This window comes from Amblyomma americanum, chromosome 1 (assembly GCF_052857255.1).
Source record: "Amblyomma americanum isolate KBUSLIRL-KWMA chromosome 1, ASM5285725v1, whole genome shotgun sequence".
NCBI lineage: Eukaryota > Metazoa > Arthropoda > Arachnida > Ixodida > Ixodidae > Amblyomma > Amblyomma americanum.
In genome coordinates, this window is record NC_135497.1 from 483,790,310 (window position 1) to 483,818,204 (window position 27,895).

A 27,895-nucleotide genomic window follows, 5' to 3' on the forward strand; every position below is an offset into this window, starting at 1 on the left:
CGCTCTGCTCTTTATGTGGTGTGTGCGGGGATACCGAACATTATATTATGTACTGCCCAGAGTACAACGTGGAAATGCATGTGATGTTCGCTTTCTTCAAGAAGACAGGAATCCGTCACAGCACAGTCCAGGACATTGTCTACCCGAGTGGAAACCAGACATGCAGAAGGGAGGCTGCACGCCTTCTTTTAACATTTCTGCAGGACACAGATCTTGTTTCTAAATGGTGACAGGAGGAACGGACTATGGCCTACTGTGATTGAATGTGTGCGTAGATGGTGTCTTCCGGAGTGGACTACGTTATACTGTGAGTGGATGTGTGTATGGATTGTGGCACTACAATGGCGTATGTTCAACTGTGACTGAATATGTGCATAGACGGTGACTTCTGCAGTGCACTGTGATGTGGATTGTGTGGATATATTGTGTGCATAGATGGTGACTGCGGGAGAGAATGTGTCCTATTATAAGAGACTGCGCATAGCGGGGTAGATGCGACATTGTTAATATAGAAGGGACGCTGCGGTGGAGCAATTGCCGGCAGATAAAGCAAGGCTAACCCCACCTGTAGCATTCAACACCTCAACTCAACTCAACTCTGCAATGTTTCTCGCCAGACGGCGTGGCCTTGTCAGGCGTATTTGAAACGCCTTTTCCCTCGTCTTCCTTGGTAGAATGTTCCTCTTTTAAACATTTTTGCTCATGATCTCAACTTGTTTCCAACCAAAACAAATAGCAAATATACATGCCTATATATGCAAATTGCATGTATAGGCGGCATGCCGACTGAGATCGGCTCAAGCCAGCCGCTTGGTTTCAGAACTCCATGTCGCCCCTTGGCTGCTTCGCTTTGCTCAGCATATCGCAGTACTGGCCGGCATTTCTAAAGGTCCTGGTATGCACAGCATGTGTACGAGAGCAGACGACGTAGCGATCCGCGTACGTGTCACTTCTTTAGGAGCCCACGTGATCAGGGGTGCTACTCTTCCTTCGTAGTGACGTCATAACACACCTCGGCAGAGGGAGTGAAAGGGAGGAAGAAAGAGGTGCCCCCAAGGGCTCCAGAATAATTTCGACGACCTGCGCCGGGTTCGAAACCGGCCGCGGCGGCCGCGCACCTTAATTTTTGTACGCGTGTAGCCCACCGTAATTAAGAACCATTCACTTATTAGAATACGGAAAACGCGCGTATCCTTGGCGCTGACGCCCAACAAATTTTGGCTATATCATCGAGTAACGTGCACTAGAGAGGTGTCTTTTCCTCCAGGCTTCTCTTAAGAGCAAGTGTTTTGGCGCCATGCAGCCAAAATTTGTTGTGCAACAGCGCCGAGGGTAACCGCGTTTTCGAAATTCTAAAATCTGATATGGTTATTACTTACTGTGGGCTACATGCCTCTCAGTAAATAAGGATCACAAGAGTAATAGTTAAAATGTTAAGCAAATGATATTAGCTAACGAGCTCGCTATTTAGCACGTCTTGGCTGTATTCTGATATAATTCACCGCTGGCAGTGCTATGCGGAAAAAAGCGTCTTGTACTTCAAACGGCCTTTTTTTTTTTAAATTCTGTAAAGTGTTAGGTGAACCACCCTGTATATGTGAAAGGAGGGGGAGAATTTCCATTGGCGTTGACAACGTTGCTGACTCCATTGATTTTGGAGAATGGTAATGCGTATATTTTGTATCCTTGGTCACTGTACAGCTTAATCGCGCTATGAGGTACGTGGAGATGGTGTCCCCCTCAAAAAACGTGCTTTCGCACAATATTTTGTGTTTAGCAACGCCATGGAAATGATAAACCGCAACCTATTTTAAGAGCGTTAGAACTTACTACTCACAATCCAACATTTCTCGTCAGTACCAGATATCAAGATTCGGCCGGTCATGTGATAAAACTGCTGCAGCATCGTGCAAAATGTAACTCCCCATCACGTGACCGCCCGCCCGCAGTCGTCGCGAGAGCAAATTGGTTTCTGAGCAAAGGAAATGGCGCAGTAACTGTCCCATAACTGGACGCTCGAACCACACCGTAAGGAAGGGATAAAGGAGGGAGTGAAAGAAGAAAGGGGTACCGTAGTGGAGGGCTCCGGACAACGTGGAGATCTTTAATGATAGCAGTGCACTGATTTTCGCGCAAAGGGTGGCGACATTTGCAGTACCCGTGGATAATGATTTACATCTGCCAGGATGGGCATTATGAAACATTTCAAATCGGAGGGAAAGTGCGAAGGCGCCCAAATTCAATGCTGCTGCTGCTGCTGCTGCTGCTGCTGCTGCTGCTGCTGCTGCTGCTGCTGCTGCTGCTGCTGCTGCTGCTGCTGCTGCTGCTGCTGCTGCTGCTGCTGCTGCTGCTGCTGCTGCTGCTGCTGCTGCTGCTGCTGCTGCTGCTGCTGCTGCTGCTGCTGCTGCTGCTGCTGCTGCTGCTGCTGCTGCTGCTGCTGCTGCTGCTGCTGCTGCTGCTGCTGCTGCTGCTGCTGCTGCTGCTGCTGCTGCTGCTGCTGCTGCTGCTGCTGCTGCTGCTGCTGCTGCTGCTGCTGCTGCTGCTGCTGCTGCTGCTGCTGCTGCTGCTGCTGCTGCTGCTGCTGCTGCTGCTGCTGCTGCTGCTGCTGCTGCTGCTGCTGCTGCTGCTGCTGCTGCTGCTGCTGCTGCTGCTGCTGCTGCTGCTGCTGCTGCTGCTGCTGCTGCTGCTGCTGCTGCTGCTGCTGCTGCTGCTGCTGCTGCTGCTGCTGCTGCTGCTGCTGCTGCTGCTGCTGCTGCTGCTGCTGCTGCTGCTGCTGCTGCTGCTGCTGCTGCTGCTGCTGCTGCTGCTGCTGCTGCTGCTGCTGCTGCTGCTGCTGCTGCTGCTGCTGCTGCTGCTGCTGCTGCTGCTGCTGCTGCTGCTGCTGCTGCTGCTGCTGCTGCTGCTGCTGCTGCTGCTGCTGCTGCTGCTGCTGCTGCTGCTGCTGCTGCTGCTGCTGCTGCTGCTGCTGCTGCTGCTGCTGCTGCTGCTGCTGCTGCTGCTGCTGCTGCTGCTGCTGCTGCTGCTGCTGCTGCTGCTGCTGCTGCTGCTGCTGCTGCTGCTGCTGCTGCTGCTGCTGCTGCTGCTGCTGCTGCTGCTGCTGCTGCTGCTGCTGCTGCTGCTGCTGCTGCTGCTGCTGCTGCTGCTGCTGCTGCTGCTGCTGCTGCTGCTGCTGCTGCTGCTGCTGCTGCTGCTGCTGCTGCTGCTGCTGCTGCTGCTGCTGCTGCTGCTGCTGCTGCTGCTGCTGCTGCTGCTGCTGCTGCTGCTGCTGCTGCTGCTGCTGCTGCTGCTGCTGCTGCTGCTGCTGCTGCTGCTGCTGCTGCTGCTGCTGCTGCTGCTGCTGCTGCTGCTGCTGCTGCTGCTGCTGCTGCTGCTGCTGCTGCTGCTGCTGCTGCTGCTGCTGCTGCTGCTGCTGCTGCTGCTGCTGCTGCTGCTGCTGCTGCTGCTGCTGCTGCTGCTGCTGCTGCTGCTGCTGCTGCTGCTGCTGCTGCTGCTGCTGCTGCTGCTGCTGCTGCTGCTGCTGCTGCTGCTGCTGCTGCTGCTGCTGCTGCTGCTGCTGCTGCTGCTGCTGCTGCTGCTGCTGCTGCTGCTGCTGCTGCTGCTGCTGCTGCTGCTGCTGCTGCTGCTGCTGCTGCTGCTGCTGCTGCTGCTGCTGCTGCTGCTGCTGCTGCTGCTGCTGCTGCTGCTGCTGCTGCTGCTGCTGCTGCTGCTGCTGCTGCTGCTGCTGCTGCTGCTGCTGCTGCTGCTGCTGCTGCTGCTGCTGCTGCTGCTGCTGCTGCTGCTGCTGCTGCTGCTGCTGCTGCTGCTGCTGCTGCTGCTGCTGCTGCTGCTGCTGCTGCTGCTGCTGCTGCTGCTGCTGCTGCTGCTGCTGCTGCTGCTGCTGCTGCTGCTGCTGCTGCTGCTGCTGCTGCTGCTGCTGCTGCTGCTGCTGCTGCTGCTGCTGCTGCTGCTGCTGCTGCTGCTGCTGCTGCTGCTGCTGCTGCTGCTGCTGCTGCTGCTGCTGCTGCTGCTGCTGCTGCTGCTGCTGCTGCTGCTGCTGCTGCTGCTGCTGCTGCTGCTGCTGCTGCTGCTGCTGCTGCTGCTGCTGCTGCTGCTGCTGCTGCTGCTGCTGCTGCTGCTGCTGCTGCTGCTGCTGCTGCTGCTGCTGCTGCTGCTGCTGCTGCTGCTGCTGCTGCTGCTGCTGCTGCTGCTGCTGCTGCTGCTGCTGCTGCTGCTGCTGCTGCTGCTGCTGCTGCTGCTGCTGCTGCTGCTGCTGCTGCTGCTGCTGCTGCTGCTGCTGCTGCTGCTGCTGCTGCTGCTGCTGCTGCTGCTGCTGCTGCTGCTGCTGCTGCTGCTGCTGCTGCTGCTGCTGCTGCTGCTGCTGCTGCTGCTGCTGCTGCTGCTGCTGCTGCTGCTGCTGCTGCTGCTGCTGCTGCTGCTGCTGCTGCTGCTGCTGCTGCTGCTGCTGCTGCTGCTGCTGCTGCTGCTGCTGCTGCTGCTGCTGCTGCTGCTGCTGCTGCTGCTGCTGCTGCTGCTGCTGCTGCTGCTGCTGCTGCTGCTGCTGCTGCTGCTGCTGCTGCTGCTGCTGCTGCTGCTGCTGCTGCTGCTGCTGCTGCTGCTGCTGCTGCTGCTGCTGCTGCTGCTGCTGCTGCTGCTGCTGCTGCTGCTGCTGCTGCTGCTGCTGCTGCTGCTGCTGCTGCTGCTGCTGCTGCTGCTGCTGCTGCTGCTGCTGCTGCTGCTGCTGCTGCTGCTGCTGCTGCTGCTGCTGCTGCTGCTGCTGCTGCTGCTGCTGCTGCTGCTGCTGCTGCTGCTGCTGCTGCTGCTGCTGCTGCTGCTGCTGCTGCTGCTGCTGCTGCTGCTGCTGCTGCTGCTGCTGCTGCTGCTGCTGCTGCTGCTGCTGCTGCTGCTGCTGCTGCTGCTGCTGCTGCTGCTGCTGCTGCTGCTGCTGCTGCTGCTGCTGCTGCTGCTGCTGCTGCTGCTGCTGCTGCTGCTGCTGCTGCTGCTGCTGCTGCTGCTGCTGCTGCTGCTGCTGCTGCTGCTGCTGCTGCTGCTGCTGCTGCTGCTGCTGCTGCTGCTGCTGCTGCTGCTGCTGCTGCTGCTGCTGCTGCTGCTGCTGCTGCTGCTGCTGCTGCTGCTGCTGCTGCTGCTGCTGCTGCTGCTGCTGCTGCTGCTGCTGCTGCTGCTGCTGCTGCTGCTGCTGCTGCTGCTGCTGCTGCTGCTGCTGCTGCTGCTGCTGCTGCTGCTGCTGCTGCTGCTGCTGCTGCTGCTGCTGCTGCTGCTGCTGCTGCTGCTGCTGCTGCTGCTGCTGCTGCTGCTGCTGCTGCTGCTGCTGCTGCTGCTGCTGCTGCTGCTGCTGCTGCTGCTGCTGCTGCTGCTGCTGCTGCTGCTGCTGCTGCTGCTGCTGCTGCTGCTGCTGCTGCTGCTGCTGCTGCTGCTGCTGCTGCTGCTGCTGCTGCTGCTGCTGCTGCTGCTGCTGCTGCTGCTGCTGCTGCTGCTGCTGCTGCTGCTGCTGCTGCTGCTGCTGCTGCTGCTGCTGCTGCTGCTGCTGCTGCTGCTGCTGCTGCTGCTGCTGCTGCTGCTGCTGCTGCTGCTGCTGCTGCTGCTGCTGCTGCTGCTGCTGCTGCTGCTGCTGCTGCTGCTGCTGCTGCTGCTGCTGCTGCTGCTGCTGCTGCTGCTGCTGCTGCTGCTGCTGCTGCTGCTGCTGCTGCTGCTGCTGCTGCTGCTGCTGCTGCTGCTGCTGCTGCTGCTGCTGCTGCTGCTGCTGCTGCTGCTGCTGCTGCTGCTGCTGCTGCTGCTGCTGCTGCTGCTGCTGCTGCTGCTGCTGCTGCTGCTGCTGCTGCTGCTGCTGCTGCTGCTGCTGCTGCGAAGAGCCGCGGAAGAAAGTTTAATTAAAATCTCCATCGAAATGCGGCAGCCACGGTCGAACCGAAGTTCTCCGGCCTAGTCCACGTGCCTCTTAACCGTTGAGCTGCTGCTGCTGCTACTGCCGAGCACACCGCCATATTCCAAAAATAGGTTTAATATCTTGGGTCCGAGGACCCGCAGGAGATACTAACATATGATATTAACATATTACATATGAGCGGGTGCCGAGACAGGTGCCAGTTATGGTCGCCATTGGTGACAAAAAAGTGTGGTCCAACCTTTATAATGAGAGGGTTCGGTGTGGTGGCAAACATATCGGCACGATTCGATGCACAAAGTTGTTAGTCAAGTTGAAGCCTTGTTTGTGTGAGGAATTCGTACCGCCGACCTTTGGTTCTCGAATCCGTAATGGGGGCGACCTTCGCAGGGCTTTGGCGGGCGAAGCACTGGTCGCAGAGGGATGTAGTTGGGGTGGTATTAAAGGAATCATCGTTTCGTGATGTACACGTTGGTAGCCGAGTTTGGGACCTGGAAGAGCAATTCGGATATAACGAATTTGAGCCTCGGATATAACGAATGAGCATGTTAATAATCATCGTTAATAAAAATGTAAAGCATTGTGAAAAGAATAGGCGAAAATAACATACATAACGCTCCTCAATTTATTTCACATTCGGGGGTCATTATTTAAATTTTGTTAAAACAAACAATAGTAATTGGAATACTCGGACCATTTATGCTTCCGTTACCAGGAATTCGGGAAAGCGGTCTAGTTCACTTGTTTTGTTACCACGATACGATTGACACAAAACTAAGGGTTGCATTTCTTTTGATGAAAGAATAAATACATGGTGGTGGTGAACGTTTATGGTTTGTAGGGATTTAACATCCCAAAACACCTCTGGCTATGAGGGATGCCGTAGAAAAGGGCTGCGGAAATTTCAACCACCTGGGGTAATTAAAAGTACACTGACGTCGCACTGTGCACGGGCCTCCAGAATTAAAGGTTAGACCTGATAACTTCTCTATCTCTGTGATGTAGCGTTAGAGCGCTCTGTCCTACAGACTGAGATGGGGTAACCGTGTTTCAATTTTTCCGCTCCTTTCGACTAACACGGTGGGGACCAATAGGAAACCCAGTCCCTTATTTATTTGAATATGCTGCAAAAAATGGATTGAAGGAGCAGATTCCACAAATTCAAAAAAGTCCTGTTTTTTCACAGAAAAGGGCTCTAGAGTTTCGCCGTAATCTATAGACGCATGTTTAAACTTCGATGTCCTTTAAGTCCTGATGTTCTTTGCTGTCCTGGACAACGCGTGATTGCCAGTTCGTTCGCGCGCCCTGACCGTGACGTAGCCTTGAATAGTCCCCCTGGTGGCTGTTTACCTGGTGCGTAAAGAAGTGCGGGTTTTAGTTTCTTCATATAAAGTTGGAAATTCAGCATTATGTCCTATCTGCATTTTTCGCCTGATTATGTTCGCGGTGCTGATACATATGGATCGCAACCAACTAGCCCGGTAGATCATGTTATTTTAGTGTTTGCTGAGAGCATTTGCTGACAGTTCTGGAGGAGCCTGCCCTATTGAAAAATCTCGTATATATGTGTTAAATGTGTCTCATATATACGCAATTATTGGATATGTGTCCACATATATGCTCGTATGTATACGCGCTCGTATGGCATACGTGTTCCATTCAACGCATGGCGAAACACATATATACGGGTGATACGTGCCTCATATATACGCTATTGGATGTGTCACTCCCGTCCCTCGTATATACGAGGGCCACGTAACCTTCGTACAGATAAGAGGGCCTCGACATGGGGATACAATGGCCTTGCAACACGTACTCTGGTGTACAGTTAATAGCTCTGAATATGTAGGCTACCTGAATGAACTTGCAACCCTTCAGTGCAGCAAATGCTGCATCCCAGCACCAAATACCAGGCTGCAGTCAATGAAATAATTTTTCTTGCTGCCTTTATTTTATCATTTTTATCTGACTACAGTCATTGACTACAGGGGCAGGTGCAGGCGATGATTACTTGATGTCCCTCAGCATGTTCGCCAGGTAGCAATTCAACTGCTCTGCGCATTTCCTCATCCTCGGCAGCTTGTGCAGCTTTGATGTATGCATCAAATGCATCTGAAAGAGTATTAATCATGACAAAATTGAAGACATGCAGGTGCTGTAAAATAAAGGTATTTAAGTCATGCACACTTAAATAAACAAATGCCTTTTTCAGTCAGGAAATGTACCTAAATAAAAGAGGCTTACTGCCCACAGCTGCTAGTTTTTTCTGAGCTCATCCGAGGCTTCTGCACGGCACCAGCCTTAAGGAATTGCCGGCATACTTAGCCGGTGATGCTTCTTCCCTGAACGCTCTTCCCCTAAGGCTCTTCGGGGAAGGAGCATCACCAGGAAGGAGCGTCACTTTTGTGGGGAACCCCACAAAAGTTTTGTGGCGTCCTTGCAAAACAAGAAGTCTCGACCTCGGGAAAGAAGCCATCGCCACCGCTCTGCACTGACAATTTCCGCTCCCGAGGTGTACCTGCAATAAAACAGCTGCACATATGCTTTGTATAAAGCCCTATAACAGATTGGGGAGAAGGTTATTATTTGCCGCATTAAAACTGATAAAATCCTATTCCTCAGGACTCCTATATGTACCATTACGAAAATGGCAGTTTTCCTTGCAAACGCTACTAATGATTAAACATGACACATCGCTCTCTTCTTCAGAGTGAGCAGCACGATGGGCCACCAAGTCACGTTTATATGCAATCATATAAGCTGCCTTTGACAACATAGATGAGCCTTTTTATCTCTACTTCAGGCTCCACTGCACCCTGCCAACAGTTATGCTGCCAAATATTCGGAAGCACAGAACTAACAGATGCAAGATTATGAAGAAGCCGTGCTAATTAGAACATAAAAGGTTGTGGTCATGGTCTAGTGATCTATGAGTCGGCCAAACCGAGACCCTCTATGCTCCAACTGTGCTTGACCGCCGATGCTTTCGGCAGTTTCGGCGCACTCTGAACGCACTGGTGGAGACTTTAAGCATGTCTCTATTTTGCGAAGGGCGCGGCAGCCGCCGCCGGCCCGGCCAGACCGATTCTGCTCTGCAGCGAGGTACGTGTTGTGACGTCATTCAATAGCTTCGGCAGTTGGACGCAGCTGTTCTTTTCGCGCTCTCGGCTAATTTAATCCATTCACAGTACACATCTGAAGGTGCATGCAAGTGGGCGAGAGAGCCCGATCCATTAGACCCCGTACCGCCGGAACCGCGCGGAAGCCGTTGAAGCGTGGGCTTTACTTTCAAGCCGCCAACTTTAAACGCAAGCGCCCTTGAGTACCCATCCGTTTTTTTGGCAAAAAATAACCACCCTGGCCCTTGCAACCGTGGGAGACCTCGATGCCGCCTGCTGCACCGTGCAACCGCGCCGTTCAAGGAGTCGCAATCCCTTCGCCCCTAAGACCCGACCAGCCCCCAATGGGCGCGACTCACCGACCTTGTCCTGGCCCCTTGTGACTCCCCGCACTGGGGTTATGATATTTAATTTGCAACGGCTGCTCATGGCGGAAGGGGGAAACAACCCGCCGGCACCTAACCTAACCGCGCTCCCTCAAAAGCATCACACGCTCTGTGGGGCTGAGGTCGCTGAAATGCAGCCCGGAGTTTTTGCGAGAACTTCGTCGTCAGGTTCGGGAACGGGATCGATCATAACGGAGGCAAGACGCCGGTGCAAACGTCAACGAAGCGACGGTAGCGACCCCCGATAGATGCCTTCAACGTGCGGCGGCAGTAACTTTCATTTCGGCTGCTAGACCACACCGCTAGCCGCGAGAAATCACGTCTGCGCTTACGTCACGTTTCACGTTACTGCGTCCTGTAACGTCATAAAAGTGCGCCGTGATGTCATAAAGTACCCGAGTTTGAATCGGAGTGGCGAGAAAAACTTTTTCAACTTTGAATCCAAATTCCTTTGAAATAAATGCATCTTTCACTCCCGGAAAGGCGGCAACAAAGCCTTGAAATGCCGAACTATGAGATTTTGCTAACAAAAATAATTTGATAGAGTTCTCCTAACTGCCCCTTTAACAGAGCCTGCGCTTATCCGCTAACCAACGTATTCGGTGGCGGCATCTATGCGCGCCGCTGAAACCCCCCACCCACTCACTGAAAAAAAAGAAAAACCTGTGCCGAGGCTTGGAATCGAAACAGGGCCAATGTAGTTTGAGGCGGACTCTACCAATCCGCCACGACGGCTCAAGATTTAACCATGAATAAAGGCGCATCTAGTGAGTGCACTCTTCCGATGCAGAAGTCTCCACGCTTTCCCTACGTATATGCTGACCTAACAGAGCAAGGCCATCAGCATATTTTTCTTAACTGCCTTGTACCCTGTCTCCCGTCTCTAACAAAAAATTTTCGTTAAGTAGTTTGAAGTTGACTGGCACAGCCAGGAATGTTTCGCTGGGCGAGCGTGCGAAGACACAAGTGCTCTTTGTACTGCGCACTGCCTTGTACGATCACCGACCATCGTGCCATCATGGTTTTTCATCGACCCCGGCAATAATCTGACCAGCCTTATCAGGCTCCTTCAAAGGTTAACTAGCACTTGAAGCGGCACTTGGGAGTTCCTCTGCTGTTCGGCGCTTGTAAATCGAGACGCGTCAAAAACAAAACCATGAGGCACACAAAGCTCATAGAGGCGAAGCGCCATAACAAGTCGAAACTCTCCTGGCCGCCTGTGGCGCCGCCAAGCATCGGCTTTCTTTGCTTCCAACATTTAGGTTGTCTTTTGTCTGTCTTCATTGTGTGATAAAAGTGCACTATTGGTTTTAAAACAAAACATACTTCAATATTGAACCGCGCAACCTTCCTTTATCAGCCTCAGAGATTCGCAGCTTCATGTAGGAAAGAAAATTCCTCCACGGTGGCATCTCTTGTCCAATGACGTCATCACGCTTGTACTTGCGAGATTGCCCTGTGGCGGCGATACCTGTATTTTGGTTCTTGCTATTTTCTACTTTACAAGAGCTTTGTTTTTCAGTAAGAGTGGCGTTTTTGTGATCAGGAGCTTATATTCTATCGATACAAGCCAACTTCAATTTCTCCTCAGTGTTCCTTTAATTGGCATCTTCAGGGGATTTTAAAGCACTTTGAGTTTACTATCACATTACACTTCTTGAACCTTGTCTCAGTTGCAAGAAATAATTCTGCAAAATAATGAAACGTCAACAACTAGAACACAAACAAAAACTGCATTTCAACCACAAAGCCATCGCTAAGCAAAGCTGCTCTGAGCTGCCACAGGTTAAAATTGTGCCTAGAGCTGCTCTGCAGGCATTTTGTATTTCTGCTTCATATCATTCGGACAGAAAATTTCCCATTTCCGAGAGGTGTGCAGTGATGCTCATCCCCATGTTTCCAGTTTCAAGATTGTTTGCCTGCATTTATCAAGGATGAGAGCTAAAAGCATTTGAAGCTTACAAAATCATTCTTGTAAGATTTACAATTGGGCTTTGATGCCCCAGCGCCCCGTGCTGAAGAAGGAGCAAAACAAAAGCGGAAGACGAGGCTGACAAAGTTCAGTTTGGCGCACAGGAACGCTTGGCTACCGAGGTGCGCTGTACTAGCAAAGATTGTGGCCGTCGACACTTCTTGTTAGCACGGCGCACCCAGCCCCTCCACAATTGTAAAGACGCAAATCAAACAAGAAGTGTGGACGGCCACAATCTTTGTTAGCACGGCGCACCCCGGTAGCCAAGCGTTCCTGAGCACCAAACTGAACTTTGTAAGCCTCGTCTTCTGTCTGTGTTTTGCTCCTTTATCAGCACTGGCCAATGGGGCATCAAAGCCAACTTGTCTTACATTCTAAATATGCGACACCTTCATACCTGGCTGCTGACCTCAGCAAGATATCCGGGTTCTGTGGTGCAGCAGGATCCATGCTAGTGGAAGACTGCAAAGTATGAAAAGTGTTCACATTTGCTACAAAAGACTAATGTACAAGGTAAATTAAAGGGCAGCTTGAGAGGATTTTCAAACATATTCAGTTTACTATCACATTACACTTCTTGAGCCTGGTCAGAGTCCCGAGAAATAATTTTTCCAAATAAGGAGCAAAGAACTAATGAAATACCATTAACTAGAACACAAAAAAACTTCATTTCAATCAACAGATCAATATATGATGTTAAAGGGTTTGACTGGTAACACTGGTGACTCACATTCTGTAATGCACCAACTAGCTTTAAATGAGTATAAACACCTAACTCTTGGGTGTGTTTTTGCTTTCTAATGAGGCATGAGGTATTATTATACGTGGATTACCTTGTGGTATTCTCCTATTCTCAAGTCTAGCAAGACAACCGCAGTTCACAATTGGTAGCGAGTTAAGGGAAGTGGTAAAGGAATACGTCTATTTAAGGCAGGGATCAATAGTGACAACTCATTCGGATCATGAGGGAATAACTAGAAGGATAAGATTGCGATGGAGCGCATATGGCAGGGTCTCTCAGGTCATGAATGGCAGTTTACCAATATCCCTCAAGAGAAATGTGTACAAAAGCTGTATCTTACCAGTACCCACCTATGGGGCAGAAATGTGGAGGCTAACAAAAAGGATTCAGCTTAAGCTGAGGAGAACGCAGTGAGCCACGGAAAGAAAAATGATAGGCGTAACGTTAATGCAGTATAACACCTACCGTTTGGGTGCGTGTTTTCTTGTTTGTAATGATGCATAAGGCATTAATATACATGGAGTAGCAGCTAGTAATCTCTTACGACCGCTTAATAATTTATAATAGCATTTCTTTTTCGTCCAGTTTCGGCTTCAACACTTGAACAAGGACAGTGACGTCAATGTGTGCTTACGCGTCACGAGACATGAATAAACAGCAATATAATCGCTGCTTGCACATTTTTTGTCATTCCAGCAATTGAGGAAGGCTGATTTCAACACTGCAGTAAATTAGAACAATAAAGCAGCGATTCTATGGACCTTTTTCTATTGCTCACGTGAAGGAAAAGCCCTCTTTGACGTCAGAGCCATCGTTCGGCTGTTCCAAAACTGAAACAGCATGACAGGAAAAAACAATTATAAATTATTTAGCGGTCGTAGGCAAACATCACATGGTGATTCATGCATAGTAGCGTCTTCTGCATCATTGATGAAAAGAAAACATGCCACCAAAATTAGGTGTCTATACTCCTTTAAGAGACCGGAAGCAGGAAGAGTAGTTGAGGGAACACACGCGGGTTAATGACATCCTAGCCAAAATGAAGAGGACGAAATTGGCTTGAGCGGGGAATATAATGCGAAGGTAAGATAGCTGTTGGTCCTTAAGGGATTCCAAGAGAAAGAAAGCATAGCAGGGGGCGGCAGAAGGTTAGGTGGGCGTATGAAATTAAGAAGTTTGCAGGCATAAGGTGGGCGCAGCTGGCAAGACATGGTTAATTTTAGAGACATGGCAGAGGCCTTCACACTGCAGTGGGTGTAATCAGGCTGATGATGATGATTCTCCCATGACTACTAAATAATTTATAATCGAATTTCTTTCTTGTGCTGTTTCAGTTTCAAGAGCTGAATGGGGACTATGAAGTCAAAGTGAGCTTATAGGTCATGCGAGGCATGAAAAACTGCAATATAATCGGTGCTGCTACATTTGTCATTCCGACTATTGAGGAAGGCTGGCTTCAACATTGTAGTGAATTAAAACGATCAAACAGCAATTATATCGCATTTTTTCCATGCTTCACGTTAAATATAACCTCTCTGATGTCACAGTCTTCACTCGGCTATTGAAGCCGAGACAGCATGACTGAAAAATTCGATTATAAATTATTTATAGGTCCCAGGCAAACACCACATGATGCTTCATTCATAGTAGTGTCTTCTGAATCATTGTAGAGAAGAAAACATGACACCAAAATTAGGTGTCTATACATCTTTAAATTATCATTGGGCTTTTTCAAATTGCCGCGCTCAGAGAGCCTGTTCGCTGCCAGAAAATACACTCCTGACAGGAAGGTGCATCATGCTCACATGAACTGGCCGCCACAAGAAACAGCCTGCTGGCAATCATGGCGCCAAGGCCGTCCATGGATCACGGAAGGCGAGTGCCCTCTGCTGCTTTGCGTGCTGTTGCGTCTCATTGCTCGCATGCGTACGGTAGAAATCTGATCCTTGGGAGCGAAATAAAGGACGTTAGTTATTCAGTGCACCTGCGGACTCTTGCACTCAGAGGCATACATCGGCGGCAACAACGCAAGTGTATGTCCTTCAGTGCGTTGTGTGCTGTCGTGAAGTCTGCATGTAAGCTTCGAGATATCCTCAAAAGCATATGTGACGGGCAGTCGCACTCTAAAGACTTGCATTTGACACCACATAGGAGGGTTAATTGGACAGCGTTAATTGGAAAGACATGGGAGAGGCTTTTGCCCTGTGGGTGTAGTGAGGCTGGTGATGAGGAGGAGGAGAAAAAAACTGCGCATGCACTGCTCAAACAACATGCTGTAGTCTCAGATTATTGCATATTTGTTAACTACACACTAATTACTTGGGCGCCAATGATCGACCCTGCTTATACTGACTCTCCTGTGGTAGTTGCAATTTCTGTTTGTGAACTAATTCCTGTGGGCTGTAAGCAGAAAACAATCAGGATATGTTCCGCTCAACTGTAGTCTGCCGCCCTGCAGCTGTTAATATTGCTGCCAGCAAGCAATGCACGCATAATTTTGACAAGCATGCATATCAGCTCGTTGAACAGTTTTCTGAAGTGCGTGTACTGTACAAATTTAGCTGCACGTCGTGTCTGTATGCTATCGCTTTTACTGCAAAGCTAGCACTCGAATGAAAGGCCTTACAATCTGGCCTTGCATGTCGGCCCCGCACTGTGTGTGCAGGCATGCTGATCCGCACTGGGAAATTTTTCTTTTTTAAGCACTTGTGGCAGAAGACCCGAGCACCAAGCTTTATGGCAACGACCGAATCGGCACACGCAAGGTTATGCTTCATCTTCAGCTGTCAAATGAAAATGACCTCCATAGAGAATAAAAATTTTGAACAACAAATTTTGCAGAGCACACATGCACGCCAGCCGGCAGCCACTACTTAAAGGGCCCTGACCATCCTCTGGCTCAAAATGTCCTCTACCAAGGTTGTTTTGAGGCACCGTCCCCGGAATACACAACCGCAAACAATTCTTTAATAAAAGAAATTATATTGGAGTTACATATATGGCAAACTAGCTACTTTTCCATGCTCCTCTCCTTCCATTCCCTCTCAGAGGTTTTTCTCCCTTCCGCTTGGTCTACTAGTTTTAGTCCTCCATCCCTGCTTGTTCTGTGTGGCTGCCCTTCCGTTTACAAGAGTAGACAGCACCCCTTTTGTTTGAAAGTCAAATGGGGAGCTTTCGGTGGTTTCCGCGTTGGGCCTGTTATGAACGGAATGCATACCAGCCGAAGAGGATTAAGGCACAGATCCTATCGACAGGGATGACCACGGTGGCGCAGCAACACCAGCGGCAATTTCGACAGCGTCATCAGGTGGACGACGACTGCACAAACAGAAAGGATGACTAGCTGGGAAGGAGCCTGTTCTTCCCACGCTCGGCTCGATGCAAATGACCTTCCCCCTTTGACTGGTTCCCTGCAAGAAGCGACCGACGATGAACAGATGACGGGAAGAGGGGAACGGTGCCTTCCAGTAATTAATCGTGTCTTGACAAGAGCCGCCCCGACCAGAGAGAGCCCACCGCAGTTGTAGCCCACAGCGCGGCACCGGTGTTTTCGATAGACACGTGAATAATAATTATCGCCCCTCATGAATAATAATTATCAGAGGCCCTATCCGTGTCTCACGTGGCCCGATTCGCTTTGGTAAGCAGCATAACCGAAGGGCTTATAAATTTCCAGCAATACATATATTTAACCAGCATCATGGCACTGAGAAAAAAGGCCACCGAGTTGCAAGCCGAAGCTAAGACAACGTGCTGCAATGAGAGAAGTGCGCTGTCCCGCAACGCCGTATCGGTGGGCTCGCTACAAAGCTCTCTGTTGCTGAAGGCAGCCTGGCTGCTCCCCCAAACAATAAATATTCTAGACAACAATGCGAGGAGGCAATACGAAAAATGAAACTTTGACCAGACATGAAGCACACAATATATGAGAGAACAAAAAACAGAATGATGCTTCCATTCCACATGCGGTTCTCTAGTGTCCTACGCAATCTTTTAAAATGGTAGCATTTAAGCAATATCTCTATACTATAATTCAAAGATCCGCTACAAAGCTCTCTGTTGCTGAAGGGAGCCTGGCTGCTTCCCGCAATCATAAATATTTTAGACACACACCGACAGAGACGCCTGTCTGGCTCTGAAGTATGCTGCTATGTAATGTACTACATATTGCGACCGGTAAGCGTGCGAGTGGCAGTAGCAGAGGCATCCGCAGTAAAACTTCGCTCAGTACATACATGTATCTGTGCAACTGTTGCTGGCTCAGACATTTCAAGGTCCATTGCAGTGATTTTTCTCTTCGACATTTTCTGGATAAGCTCCGCTTTTGTTACTGGAACACAAGAAATGAGAGATAAAATAATGAAAGCGACAGCAAACACAGGGCAAGCTACGGAAACGGATCAGTTAGTGTGTCGCGTTCATTGCTTTCCAAAAATCTAAGATGCGAAAAATTAGCTGCTCTGAACACAGCCGATTTCTCCCTGCCTCATAGCAATTACTTGAATTCATGAAAAAAATCACGAAATATTATTTCGCTCAGAGTGACGCTTACGTCGAGACCTGCTACAACGCGACCACGCAGTTTTTCCCTTCTTTGGGAAGCGTGCGCTCGGCTCCTGTGTGCTCGGATCGCAAGCACAGAGGAAGTGGTACCGTAAGTGTTCTGCAAGTGCTCGCAACAGTAAAAAAGCATGTGCATCGACTTTATGTAATTGCCACCACGCTTTGCTAAAAGCGTTAGGCTTGACTGTACACGCATCACACGTTTGGCACTTCTGAAATCTGACCACGTAGCGAAGTAACTGAAAAACTCACCTCTAAGCTCCAATACTTGGGCGGAATAGAATGCCTTGTCATCTTTTCCGTCGCGCCAGTCGACGTCCTTTTTTTCGCCAGGTTGCTAACGCCAGTCGGTGAGGCACCATGGATAGGTGTAGCGCAAAGGAAACAAGGACGACATAGAGACGTGTACGATAGCTTTTGCGCCGTCGGTCGAAGTATTTCACGTACTCATAGCTCGCCGCAGCTGACGAACCCATAGTGGAAGTGTCACATGTGGCTGCAAAACACACAATCTAATAACTGTAACAACCACACACACACCGACACGAGTGATGACGCAAACGTTGGACGCAAACGACCACAGACTTGGATTGGCTTGGCGACGCGCACCGCACAGAGCGCTGCATACGATGATGATGATGACCTCTTCGTTACAAACCAGAATAATAAATACGTTTTATTCGTTCACTTTCGTCTGTTTATTTCCTGCGGCAGAACTTGCGTCTCCGACCGTGATCTCTATACCGCTCCATGCCGCAGCCTCCTCATGCAGCGCATCCGGCCATCCAGTTGACTGCTGATTGACCGCATGTAGTAGCAGACGACGCGGGCAGTACACACCATGAAATACTTATAGTTGAAAAGTTACAAATACTACTTTGAAGGGGAAATAGCTATGAGGTCCGTGTCAAGCCGTGCCACAGAGCGTTGGTCCAGCATAAGCAGAATCAACTGCAGAAGCAACTAGCCCGTCAAATCGGTCTTGCACCTGTGACTGCCCATGGAGTGTGAATAGGGCGGCTTAGTGTAACTCTATGGGCTCTATCATGTATGAGCTTTATGGTACAGCTGTAACCTAAACGTCTGAAGTGTCCTGCGATTTTTGATCGCCACTGCATTACACAAAGTAGTCGCTATGTGACAAATCGCCTTCGATTTCGGTTTCAAATCTGGAAGCTATAGTGGCGCGCGGTGCCTGACTGTGCTTTGCGCTTTTTACTTAGTGCTTTAAGCAGAAAGTTTTGTGGGGCTTGCGACGAACAGGAAGCACCTATAAAGTCTGGGCCTAGCCGTCAGACGACACTAGAACATTTTCAGTTTCGGTTTCCAAATATAAAAGCTCCTGTTTCGCGGCTCTTGATCATAAATAACGCTGGGCCCTTCCCTGTTCTCTGCGCTGTAAACAGCAACTTCTGTGTTATCTACGATAACATAAATACTCCTTTTAGAACTCCCCTAAATGCAGCAAGTGCTTGAAAGGTCTGTAATTGCTGCAAAAAAGTATTGTCTGGCACGGTGCGTGGTTGATATCATAAGTACTATATTGCCACTGACCTGAAATCAGCGACTTAGGACCAGCAGAGGGGGAAATATAGATTGCTGAATAGGTAAATTGATGCACTGAAAGAATTTATGTTAAGAAATCACAAGTGTGCAAGGTACGAGGAGGAAGAGGCTCTCAAAAATAAACTGCTGGTGTGCGCTAGAACACGGAACTGGGTAACACAACCGCGCCCTCGATCGAGGTGCTTCGATCGAGGTGATTGAGGAACTCTATAATTATAGTTTCGCAGTGTTCTCTGGCACACCGCTGTCGCGTCCGGGTCGTAATGGCAGCGGGTGAAGGTTTGGGCTATGCTCGAGACAATTAGTATAGCCAGGGACTCCGGAACTCTTTTTTTTAGTGGGAGGGCAGGACTTAAAGCTTATTTTGTTATTTATTTATTTAATGCTCATTTACATAATAAATTTTATATACATAATTTTTTCAATGTTCAAAGCTTGATGCAAAGTATCACGTTGCGGTGACGACACTCCAGCTGTCAGAAAGACAACGAAAAGGCTTCCAAAATTAACTGTTTAAGGGGCTGACTCACGCCCTCTAAGAACTGAATTACTCGGCGGCTGCAATAGGCTTAATTATGCGTGCTCGGCGGTCATCGACCTGAATGCCATGCAGTTCTTGGTCGTGCTGAATTTAAAGCTGGCGTAGAACCTTCGAGATAAAGAACCAAAAGCAGCAAGAATCTGGAAAAATGTGGAATCATTTGCACGTGGCCATGATCAATGGCATAAGTCTGGTCGCACCTCGCATTCCAAAACAAAATGATAAAGCCGTGTGCCGAAGGTTGTGAGGGCGAACGAACAATGGTGCAAAGATTTATGGCAATATAAAATTTATTGAAATGAGGAGCTTATGGGTGGGAAGCTGTACGCACGAGGAGTGATCAATTCCATTAAAAAAGCCTGTGCATAGTTTGTTTAAATTCTGGTAATTATGATCATGTAGACGGTCAGGTCGATATATAGTCGATCGAATTCTGTGGGGACATGACCGCTTTAGGTTACTCATGTACCAAATGCTTTACAACTGGCTACTAAGCCAAGCAGCTCATGCAGCCCCACTGTGCTTTGAATTAAAAGAGTCCTAGAACTAATATGTGCTTCAATTTTCAGAAATCTGATTCAAGTAGAAGCAAATGGAGATTGGGGGGACACTTCCCCCCATGAAAAATGTGGGGGGGGGGGGGGAGGCGACCTTCCCCATTGCCACCCCCCTGTTCCGCGGTTCTTGAGTATAACCCACCTGAACACGGGTAGGCGGCCCTATAGATACGTGATCGGCCCACTGGAGTGGGTATATCTGGCATATTGTAGACCTTATATTGGTCGCAAAGCCGATGTCTATTGGTAAACAAGTTTAAAATATCCGAGGTGTTCTGAGAGATGTTCGATCCAATGAAGCATTCGGTCAGGAAAGACCTTTGAAGGCAGTTCGCAGTGTATACCGGATTGTTTTTTTTTCGAATATATAGCTTTCATCGAACTATAGGAACTTTTTGGAATTCTTTCATTGACATATCTCAAATAAACCCTTCATTTCTGCAAGAAAAAAACACGCACGGGTAGGCGGCCCTATAGATGCGTGATCGGCCCGCTGGAGTGGGTATATCTCGCATATTGTATATCTGATATTGGTCGCAAAGCCGATGTATATTGGTAAACAAGTTTAAAAACGTCCGAGGTGTTCTGAGAGATGTTCGATCCGACAAAGCATTCGGTCCGGCAAGATCTTTGAAGGCAGTTCGCAGTGTATACCGGAATGTTTTTTTCTGAATATATAGCTTTCGTCGAACTATTGGAACTTTTTGGAATTCTTTTATTGACATATCTCAAATAAACCCTTCATTTTTGCAAGAAAAAAAAACACACACACGGGTAGGCGGCCCTATAGATGCGTGATCGGCCCGCTGGAGTGGGTATATCTCGCATATTGTATATCTGATATTGGTCGCAAAGCCGATGTATATTGGTAAACAAGTTTAAAACGTCCGAGGTGTTCTGAGAGATGTTCGATCCGACGAAGCATTCGGTCAGGCAAGATCTTTGAAGGCAGTTCGCAGTGTATACCGGACTGTTTTTTTCTGAATATATAGCTTTCGTCGAACTATAGGAAATTTTTGGAATTCTTTTATTGACATATCTCAAATAAACCCTTCATTTCTGCAAGGAAAAAAACACACACGGGTAGGCGGCCCTACAGATGCGTGATCGGCCCGCTGGAGTGGGTATATCTCGCATATTGTGTATCTGGTATTGGTCACAAAGCCGATGTCTAATGGTAAACAAGTTTAAAACATCCGAGGTGTCCTGAGAGATGTTCAATCCGACGAAGCATTCGGTCAGGCAAGATCTTTGAAGGCAGTTCGCAGTGCATACCGGATTGTTTTTTTTTCGAATATATAGCTTTCGTCGAACTATAGGAACTTTTTGGAATTTTTTTATTGACATATCTCAAATAAACCCTTCATTTCTGCAAGAAACAAAAAACACACACGGGTAGGCGGCCCTAGTAATGGACTGGTTAACAGAATAACAGAATGGTTAGAAAGGGCCAATGCAACATATTTTTACTAAGAACAGAAATTATGTGGACATGTCCTCAGTGTCCCTTTGAGAAGCAGTATTTTCTTTTGTGTGTTGTGTAAACTATACTTAAATACAACTCAAGAATGAAGTGGCAAATGCTTCTCTATAATTCACTTCACAAGCTGTTTGCATGGAGGGTACGACAACCTGAGCCAATCAGGATGGCGCACACTATATAATTGGGTTGCTGCATGCCTACCACACCCATTGCCTTGTGACAGGTAGCTCCATTTCTGTGAATGAAGGTGTACTAGTGTTTAGGTTGTTTATTTCTTCAGCAGGTGACACTTGATGTCTTTTTATTTTTATGTGTGTTTTCAGATGGGTGACATGTTCACACAGTGAAGAGGGCATATATGGCCCACTTTTCATTTTGTCATTACCTGTCCATATTCAGTTCTTTAGTTGTCACGTCACAGTTGTTTGGATGGACATTTATTCACTCCATTGTGGTCAATGCCCAAGGAAGCTGAGTCAAATCCAGGTGAGAGCAGCCACATGTTGATATAGGTGAAGTGGAAAACACGCCTCTTTGCTGTGCTTTGTCAGCGCATATGCAGTTAAAGTTAATCTGGAGCCCTCCGCCATGGTATCTACAATAGCTCATTAGAGACATTGTCATTCTCAATTTTGCTAATCTCATTGTGGCAGTGCTCGATGTGCTCGGCTTGTATACGCAGGCGTTTAATGAATCACAATGGCCTGTTAACGGGCTCACATCTCATCGTCATCATCAAAACTCGCATGCACTGCTGGTTGTGTCCTCCTCCTCCATGCTCATTACAATGCCTGGTCCTTTGAGAGGCATCTTCCACTTCATTCTTAAGTTGTATTTGAGTGTAGTAAATATGGAGAAATGTAAATAATATTGTATGTCACTTGCTGCTGTGTTGTCAGTGTGGTCTGTGTACAAAACTCTTACTCTTGTTCCATGATATAGTATATATGTAGTGTTTTTGTGTATTATGTAGGGTGGTTTCATTAAACAGATGGTATTGTTGGATTCTGTTTATACGAGGGGTGATCAGTATATTTTTTACCTCCTTGTCTGTAACACATTTATTACCTCATTAAAGGGAAAGACGTTATAAATAAAAGAAAGTTTGATGTTCCCACTTTTCATGATATTTTCATTTTGCACATGGCACCTCTGATATTGAAGTAGTCACAAAGAAAATGCTAGTATACATCTGTGTACGGTTATAACAGTTTTTCGAAACCAAATTTTGGATGGCACAAGGTGTTCTCCCTATCATTATCCACCATCGAATGGGTACATGCAAGATCCAGCTGTGTTGAGTGTGAAGGACGAGGAGTGCAGTGGATGCCCACTGTCTGCATCTCGCATCAGAGCTCGTGGCACATGTGGATGAATTTATTTGTGATGATTGTCACATTAAGCAGACGGTTATTACGGGCATTCTTGAACTTGAGGATGCAGAAGGACCGTGCACTTTTTCTTAAAGTTTGTCCTACAAAAATCCAACATTTAACGTGACAATGCTTGGCATGACAACAAGTTAGGTGGCAATACCGCCATATTGAATAAGCTGCAGTTTCGGGATGTTCTGCATCACCCACCAATAGTTCTGACCTAGTGCCTTGTAGCTACTGGCTATTCCGTAGCTGAAGAAACATTCGAAGACCTTTAGTGTCGAGTTGGGGCCATCAGCCTCATTCTTTTCTGAGGGCATGTAAACAACAGTAGTGCATCGATGACGCAAGGGCATCAGTGTAAGTGGGGGACATCAAAAAATGAATTACACCTCTGAAAAAAGACATCTGAAGCTTTGTTTATAATAATACCTTTCACTTTCAGTAATTAGCATGTTATAGACAAGGAGGCAAATTATTCAACGCACCTCTCAAGCTTGGGATATATGTATGGGAAATTTTTGAATCTGTGTAGTCACTTCCTTATTATTGGAAGCTACTCGAGTCATTTATCCCATGGATCAATGTTTTGTGGCATTATTATCTATTATGTTTTAGATGGTGTCCTTGGCTTAATTTTACTTTTCCTGAGGGTGTTCTAAACTTTTTATCGAATGTGTGCGCTTCAGCTGAGATGTAGCTTTGAAACAGGACAGTATTGGAATGCCATATGCTTGCCCATTCATGTGCTAAACTGATACAGCGTAAAATGGTACTATACTTGGGATTTAACATCCCACCACATTAGAGGGATCTAATTTGATCACTTGTGTTCTTTAATTATGAGCTCAAGTGCACCGCGTGAAAGACAAGATGAAATGTTATCCATTTAATTTCATACGAGCCTTATGAAAGACACATATTGTTACGTGAGGGTAAGCATGGTGAAGAGTACTACATAACAGATGGCGATGGAATGATTTAATGGCGGTGGGCCTAGCGCGAGAGCTCCGTGCCGCGCCACTGCCCACTTTGTCGTCTTCGAGTCCGTGACACTACCCGGGTCTGCCGAGCGGTCGTCCCGATCGCGCGAACTGAAAGACCGGCAGTGAAGACGAAACGCAGGGCGTGACGATGAGCGTGACAGGACGGATGAACACAGAAGAGAAGAAGATGCAGGGTTTGCCGTCACGATGAAAGAGATGAACAGATGATGATCAGATGAGCGCTTGTCCAGGAAGCTTCCGGGCCGTAGCTAGCTAGGTCACCTTGAGCCGACGGCCGAGGCCCATGAACACATCGAACGGCATGGGCAGGGGTTGTGTCCGAATATGTTGGCGGCTTCTAGGCGCGGTGGAGTCTTAGGTTCGAGTAGCGGCGGCGTCGTCAAGTTGTCGTGTCTTCTGGTCGGGGCCGGGGACAGGGCTGGGGTGAACGACATGGTCGGTTCTGGTCTGGCGGGCTGGGGCACAACCGGGCGGTGCGGGCAGGAACACACGACCGACGACCACGGCACACGCAGGACGCCGAAGCTCCAGGACCAGGATGGGGATAAACTCCGCACCTCACGCCAAATGTTACTTGACGGCAAGCAGGTGAAGACAGTACTACATAACAGATGGCGATGGAATGATTTAATGGCGGTGGGCCTAGCGCGAGCGCTCCGTGCCGCGCAACTGCCAACTTTGTCGTCTTCGAGTCCGTGACAATATCAGCTGACTGAGAGACGCAGTTCACCCATATGAGTGATACGAGAGCTGCATATTGGCTCATCGGCCCATTCGGGTGATATGAAATCCATATTTCGGCTCAAACAACTGATACTATAGACACGTATCAGCACATAGAGGCATACGAGGGACGCATATGCCCATGTGAGGCATACGAAGGACACATATCAGCCCATACGAGGCATACGAAGGACACATATCAGCCCATACGAGGGATACGAAGGACACATATAAGCCCATACGAGGGATACTAGGGACACATATCAGCCCATACGAAACACATATTGGCCACCTATAAACTCGAAGGACCACATACTAGACACATATCATCTCGTATGACCACATTCTAGACACATATAAATTCATACGAGACACAGATGCATCCAAATGAGAATTTTCGATAGGGTGGTGCAGTACCTACCCATGGGGTGTAGGCGTGCACCAGGCACACAATCCGGCGTGCCAGGCGCATCGAAGAAGACGGACGGCTGGCGGAAGGGTGAGAGTAGTCGTGCGGTGAAATGCTGCCACAAGTCTGAGTGTTTGTGATTTTTGGGTTGAGGTGTGGGAATACTTCCGCATCGGTGGGCTGTTGGTTTGAGCATCCACGTCGAATGCGGGATTTGCAGGGTTCAATGCAAAGTGCCGCCGAGCACCCAACGCTGATACAAGGGGCTTTCTCCTGCACTGATGCTCGGCTTGCCTGTGGTACAATGCTTCGAGAATGGGTCTTCAACCCCACCTTGTATAAAGAAAGATCCCCTTTGCCACGGTTCTCTTTGGCCAAAGCTGTCCTTGCCCCGTTCAAATCGAAAAGGGCGGTGTCCCCACCTCCCCTTTTCATGCATAATTCGTCCATATAAGGTCGATTAAGCCATATGCAGGGTGTTCCATTTAAGACATTACACAATTTTTGAAAATTGGCTTTTTAAGTTAGAAGAGCGCTTTTGTCGGCACAGCGTCGTCAGCGGTGTAGTACATCAGAACTCTGCTAAGACGTGCTAACTAGCAGGTTGGTTAACTAATGGCGAATTAATTTCTTACTAATACTGATATACTCCTTACATATTGTCGCCGACAAACGTAGGGCGGCACGAAAAAAGGGCTTTTGTTAATCCGAAGGCCAGAAACCCAGCAGCGCGCGTTCGAACGGGCACGTCCTCTTCTTCGCTCCCACACGAGCCCAGTCATGCCGCTCGGCCGCATGGCGGCGCTCGCAGTGTGGCATTGCCCCCCTCCTTTCAAGAGGCATCGCCTCGATGCCTCCGGCAAGGGGGATAAAGAGTGTGGAGACACCGAAATGCGATGGCGTGTGGTGGCAGCACTGAATGTGAACTCCGGGAGGGGCTAACGGGCGTAATACGGTTTCATGCGGGACACGTGGACGACTTCAGACTTGGGCGGGCGAGAAGACCGGACAACTCTTGCGGGTACACTTTATAGTTCACATCGCTGAGTTGACGTAGCACCTCGTAGGGACAGAAGTAGCGCCGCAGAAGCTTTTCAGAGCGACCGCGCACACGTATAGGGCTCCATACCCAGACGTGCTCGCCGGGTTCGTAAATCACCTCCCTGTGGCGGAGGTTGTAACGCCGGGCGTCAGTTGTCTGCTGGTGGCGAATGCGTTGTCGAGCAAGGTGGCGAGCGGCTTCTGCATCGCGAACGAATTGGTCAGCGCCTGGGACAGACGAGGGGGTACAATCCGGGAGCAGCATGGCGTCAACCATGGTCAGGGCATATCGGCCATACACCAAACGGAAGGGGGTGAAGCGCGTCGTTTCTTGGAGGGCGGTGTTGTACGCAAACGTGATGTAGGGAAGTATTTCGTCCCAGTTGCGATGGTCAGCGTCGACATACATAGACATCATATCTGTGATGGTCTTGTTCAGCCTCTCAGTAAGTCCATTCGTTTGAGGATGGTAAGCAGTCGTTTTTCTATGACTGGTGCCACTAAGACGGAGGACCTCGTGTGTAAGAGCCGACGTAAACGCGGTTCCCCGGTCAGTTAATACAACCACGGGGGCGCCGTGGCGAAGCACGATGTGGTGAACAAAGAACTGTGCAATTTCAGCCGCGGTGCCACGGGGAAGAGCCTTGGTTTCACAATAGCGGCTTAGGTAGTCCGTGGCAACAACAATATACCGGTTTCCCATGGAGGACACCGGGAATGGGCCCAGTAAGTCCATGCCGACTTGTTGGAATGGGATTTGCGGTGGATCAATTGGCTTCAGAAGGCCGGCCGGTTTTGTCGGTGGTACCTTCCGTCGTTGACACTCACGGCAGGTTCGAACGTTGCGTTGGACGACCGCAGCAAGCCGTGGCCAGTAGTACTTGTGGCGGAGGCGTCCCAATGTTCTGGAAAAACCGAGGTGGCCAGAAGAAAGGTCGTCGTGGCATGCAGCGAGAACTTCCTTACGAAGCACGGTTGGGACAACGAGGAGATACGCAGTGTCGGTCGGACCGTAGTTTTTCTTGTAGAGGACTCCATCTATTAAGCAAAACGACGAAAGTCCGCGCGAGAAGAGTCTGGGCGGAGACGGAGCGGTTCCTTCGAGGTACTCGATTAGAGGCAGCAGTTCGCAGTCGGCCCTCTGGTGGTGGGCAAGGTCAGATGTGGTGACAGCGCCGAGGAAAGCAGAATCGTCGTCGGACTCATCTGGTGGGCACGGAAGAGGAGCTCGGGAGAGACAGTCTGCATCGCTATTTTGCCGACCCGACTTATACACGATGGTGACGTCGAACTCTTGCAACCGAAGGCTCCACCGTGCAAGTCTCCCCGATGGATCTTTGAGGTTCGCAAGCCAGCACAAGGAATGATGATCGCTGACGACTCGAAACGGGCGGCCGTACAGGTATGGACGAAATTTTGTGATTGCCCACACAACAGCGAGACACTCCTTTTCCGTTGTGGAATAATTCACTTCGGAACGGGACAAAGTGCGACTTGCGTATGCGATCACGCGTTCCACACCGTCTTGCCACTGCATAATCACCGCACCGAGGCCCACATTGCTGGCATCTGTGTGCAGTTCCGTGTCGGCCTGCTCGTCGAAGTGGGCAAGGATAGGCGTAGATTGGAGGCGGGCCTTAAGCTCTATGAAATCTTTTTCCTGATCTTGGCCCCAGAAAAAGGGTTCGGAGTCTTTTGTCAGGCGAGTAAGCGGCTCTGCGTGCTTGGAGAAGTTTTGAACGAACCTCGATAATATGCGCAAAGCCCCAGGAAACGCCGCAAGCTTCGTTTACCTGTTGGCTGGGGAAATGCAGCAACGGCGACGGTCTTTTCTGGGTCGGGGCTAACGCCCTGAGCGCTCACAATGTGGCCAAGAAACTTGAGCTCCCGAAATGCGAAGTGGCACTTTTCAGGCTTGAGAGACAGACCCGCAGAACGAATTGCTTCGAAGACGGCACGCAAACGTTTCAGGTGCTCCTCGAACGTGTCGGAGAAAATCACGACGTCGTCGAGATAGACAAGGCAGGACTGCCACTTCAGGTCAGTTAGTACGGTGTCCATCATACGTTGGAACGTCGCAGGGGCTGAACACAAGCCGAAAGGAAGCACCTTTAATTCGTACAGTCCGTCAGGAGTAACGAAGGCGGTCTTTTCTCGGTCACGTTCGTCGACCTCGATTTGCCAATAACCGCTACGAAGGTCGAGTGACGAAAAGTAGGTAGCATGGCGGAGGCGGTCTAATGAGTCATCAATGCGAGGCAGTGGATAGACATCTTTTTTGGTAACGTTATTGAGGCGTCTATAATCTACACAGAACCGTAGGCTGCCGTCCTTCTTTGCGACGAGGACAACAGGTGACGCCCAGGGGCTCGTCGATGGTTGTATGACGTCGTCGTGGAGCATTTCGGCAACTTGGCGGCGGATAGCATCGCGCTCCTTCGACGAAACACGATAAGGACGCTGACATAGCGGTCTCTGGTCACTGTCGACGATAATACGGTGCTTAGTTATTGGCGTCTGGTGAACCTTGGA

At 49.4% G+C, this 27,895-nt stretch overlaps 1 long non-coding RNA gene across 2 annotated transcripts in view; it reads right to left on the reverse strand.

The window, feature by feature from the left end:
- LOC144105073 (uncharacterized) overlaps positions 1 to 17,486 on the reverse strand; it is a 318,288-nt gene extending 300,802 nt beyond the window's left edge. Inside the window, exons 1-6 of one of the 2 annotated variants that reach the window (XR_013308699.1) lie at positions 16,913 to 17,486; positions 16,333 to 16,427; positions 15,315 to 15,415; positions 13,903 to 14,042; positions 11,753 to 11,817; positions 7,806 to 7,990 (exon numbers count right to left, since the gene is read on the reverse strand). This is a non-coding gene — a long non-coding RNA (uncharacterized LOC144105073). Of the gene's footprint in view, positions 1 to 7,805; positions 7,991 to 11,752; positions 11,818 to 13,902; positions 14,043 to 15,314; positions 15,416 to 16,332; positions 16,428 to 16,912 lie in introns of those variants that run through there. The other variant, XR_013308698.1, reaches the window with a different exon arrangement.
- Positions 17,487 to 27,895: the final 10,409 nt, after the last annotated feature.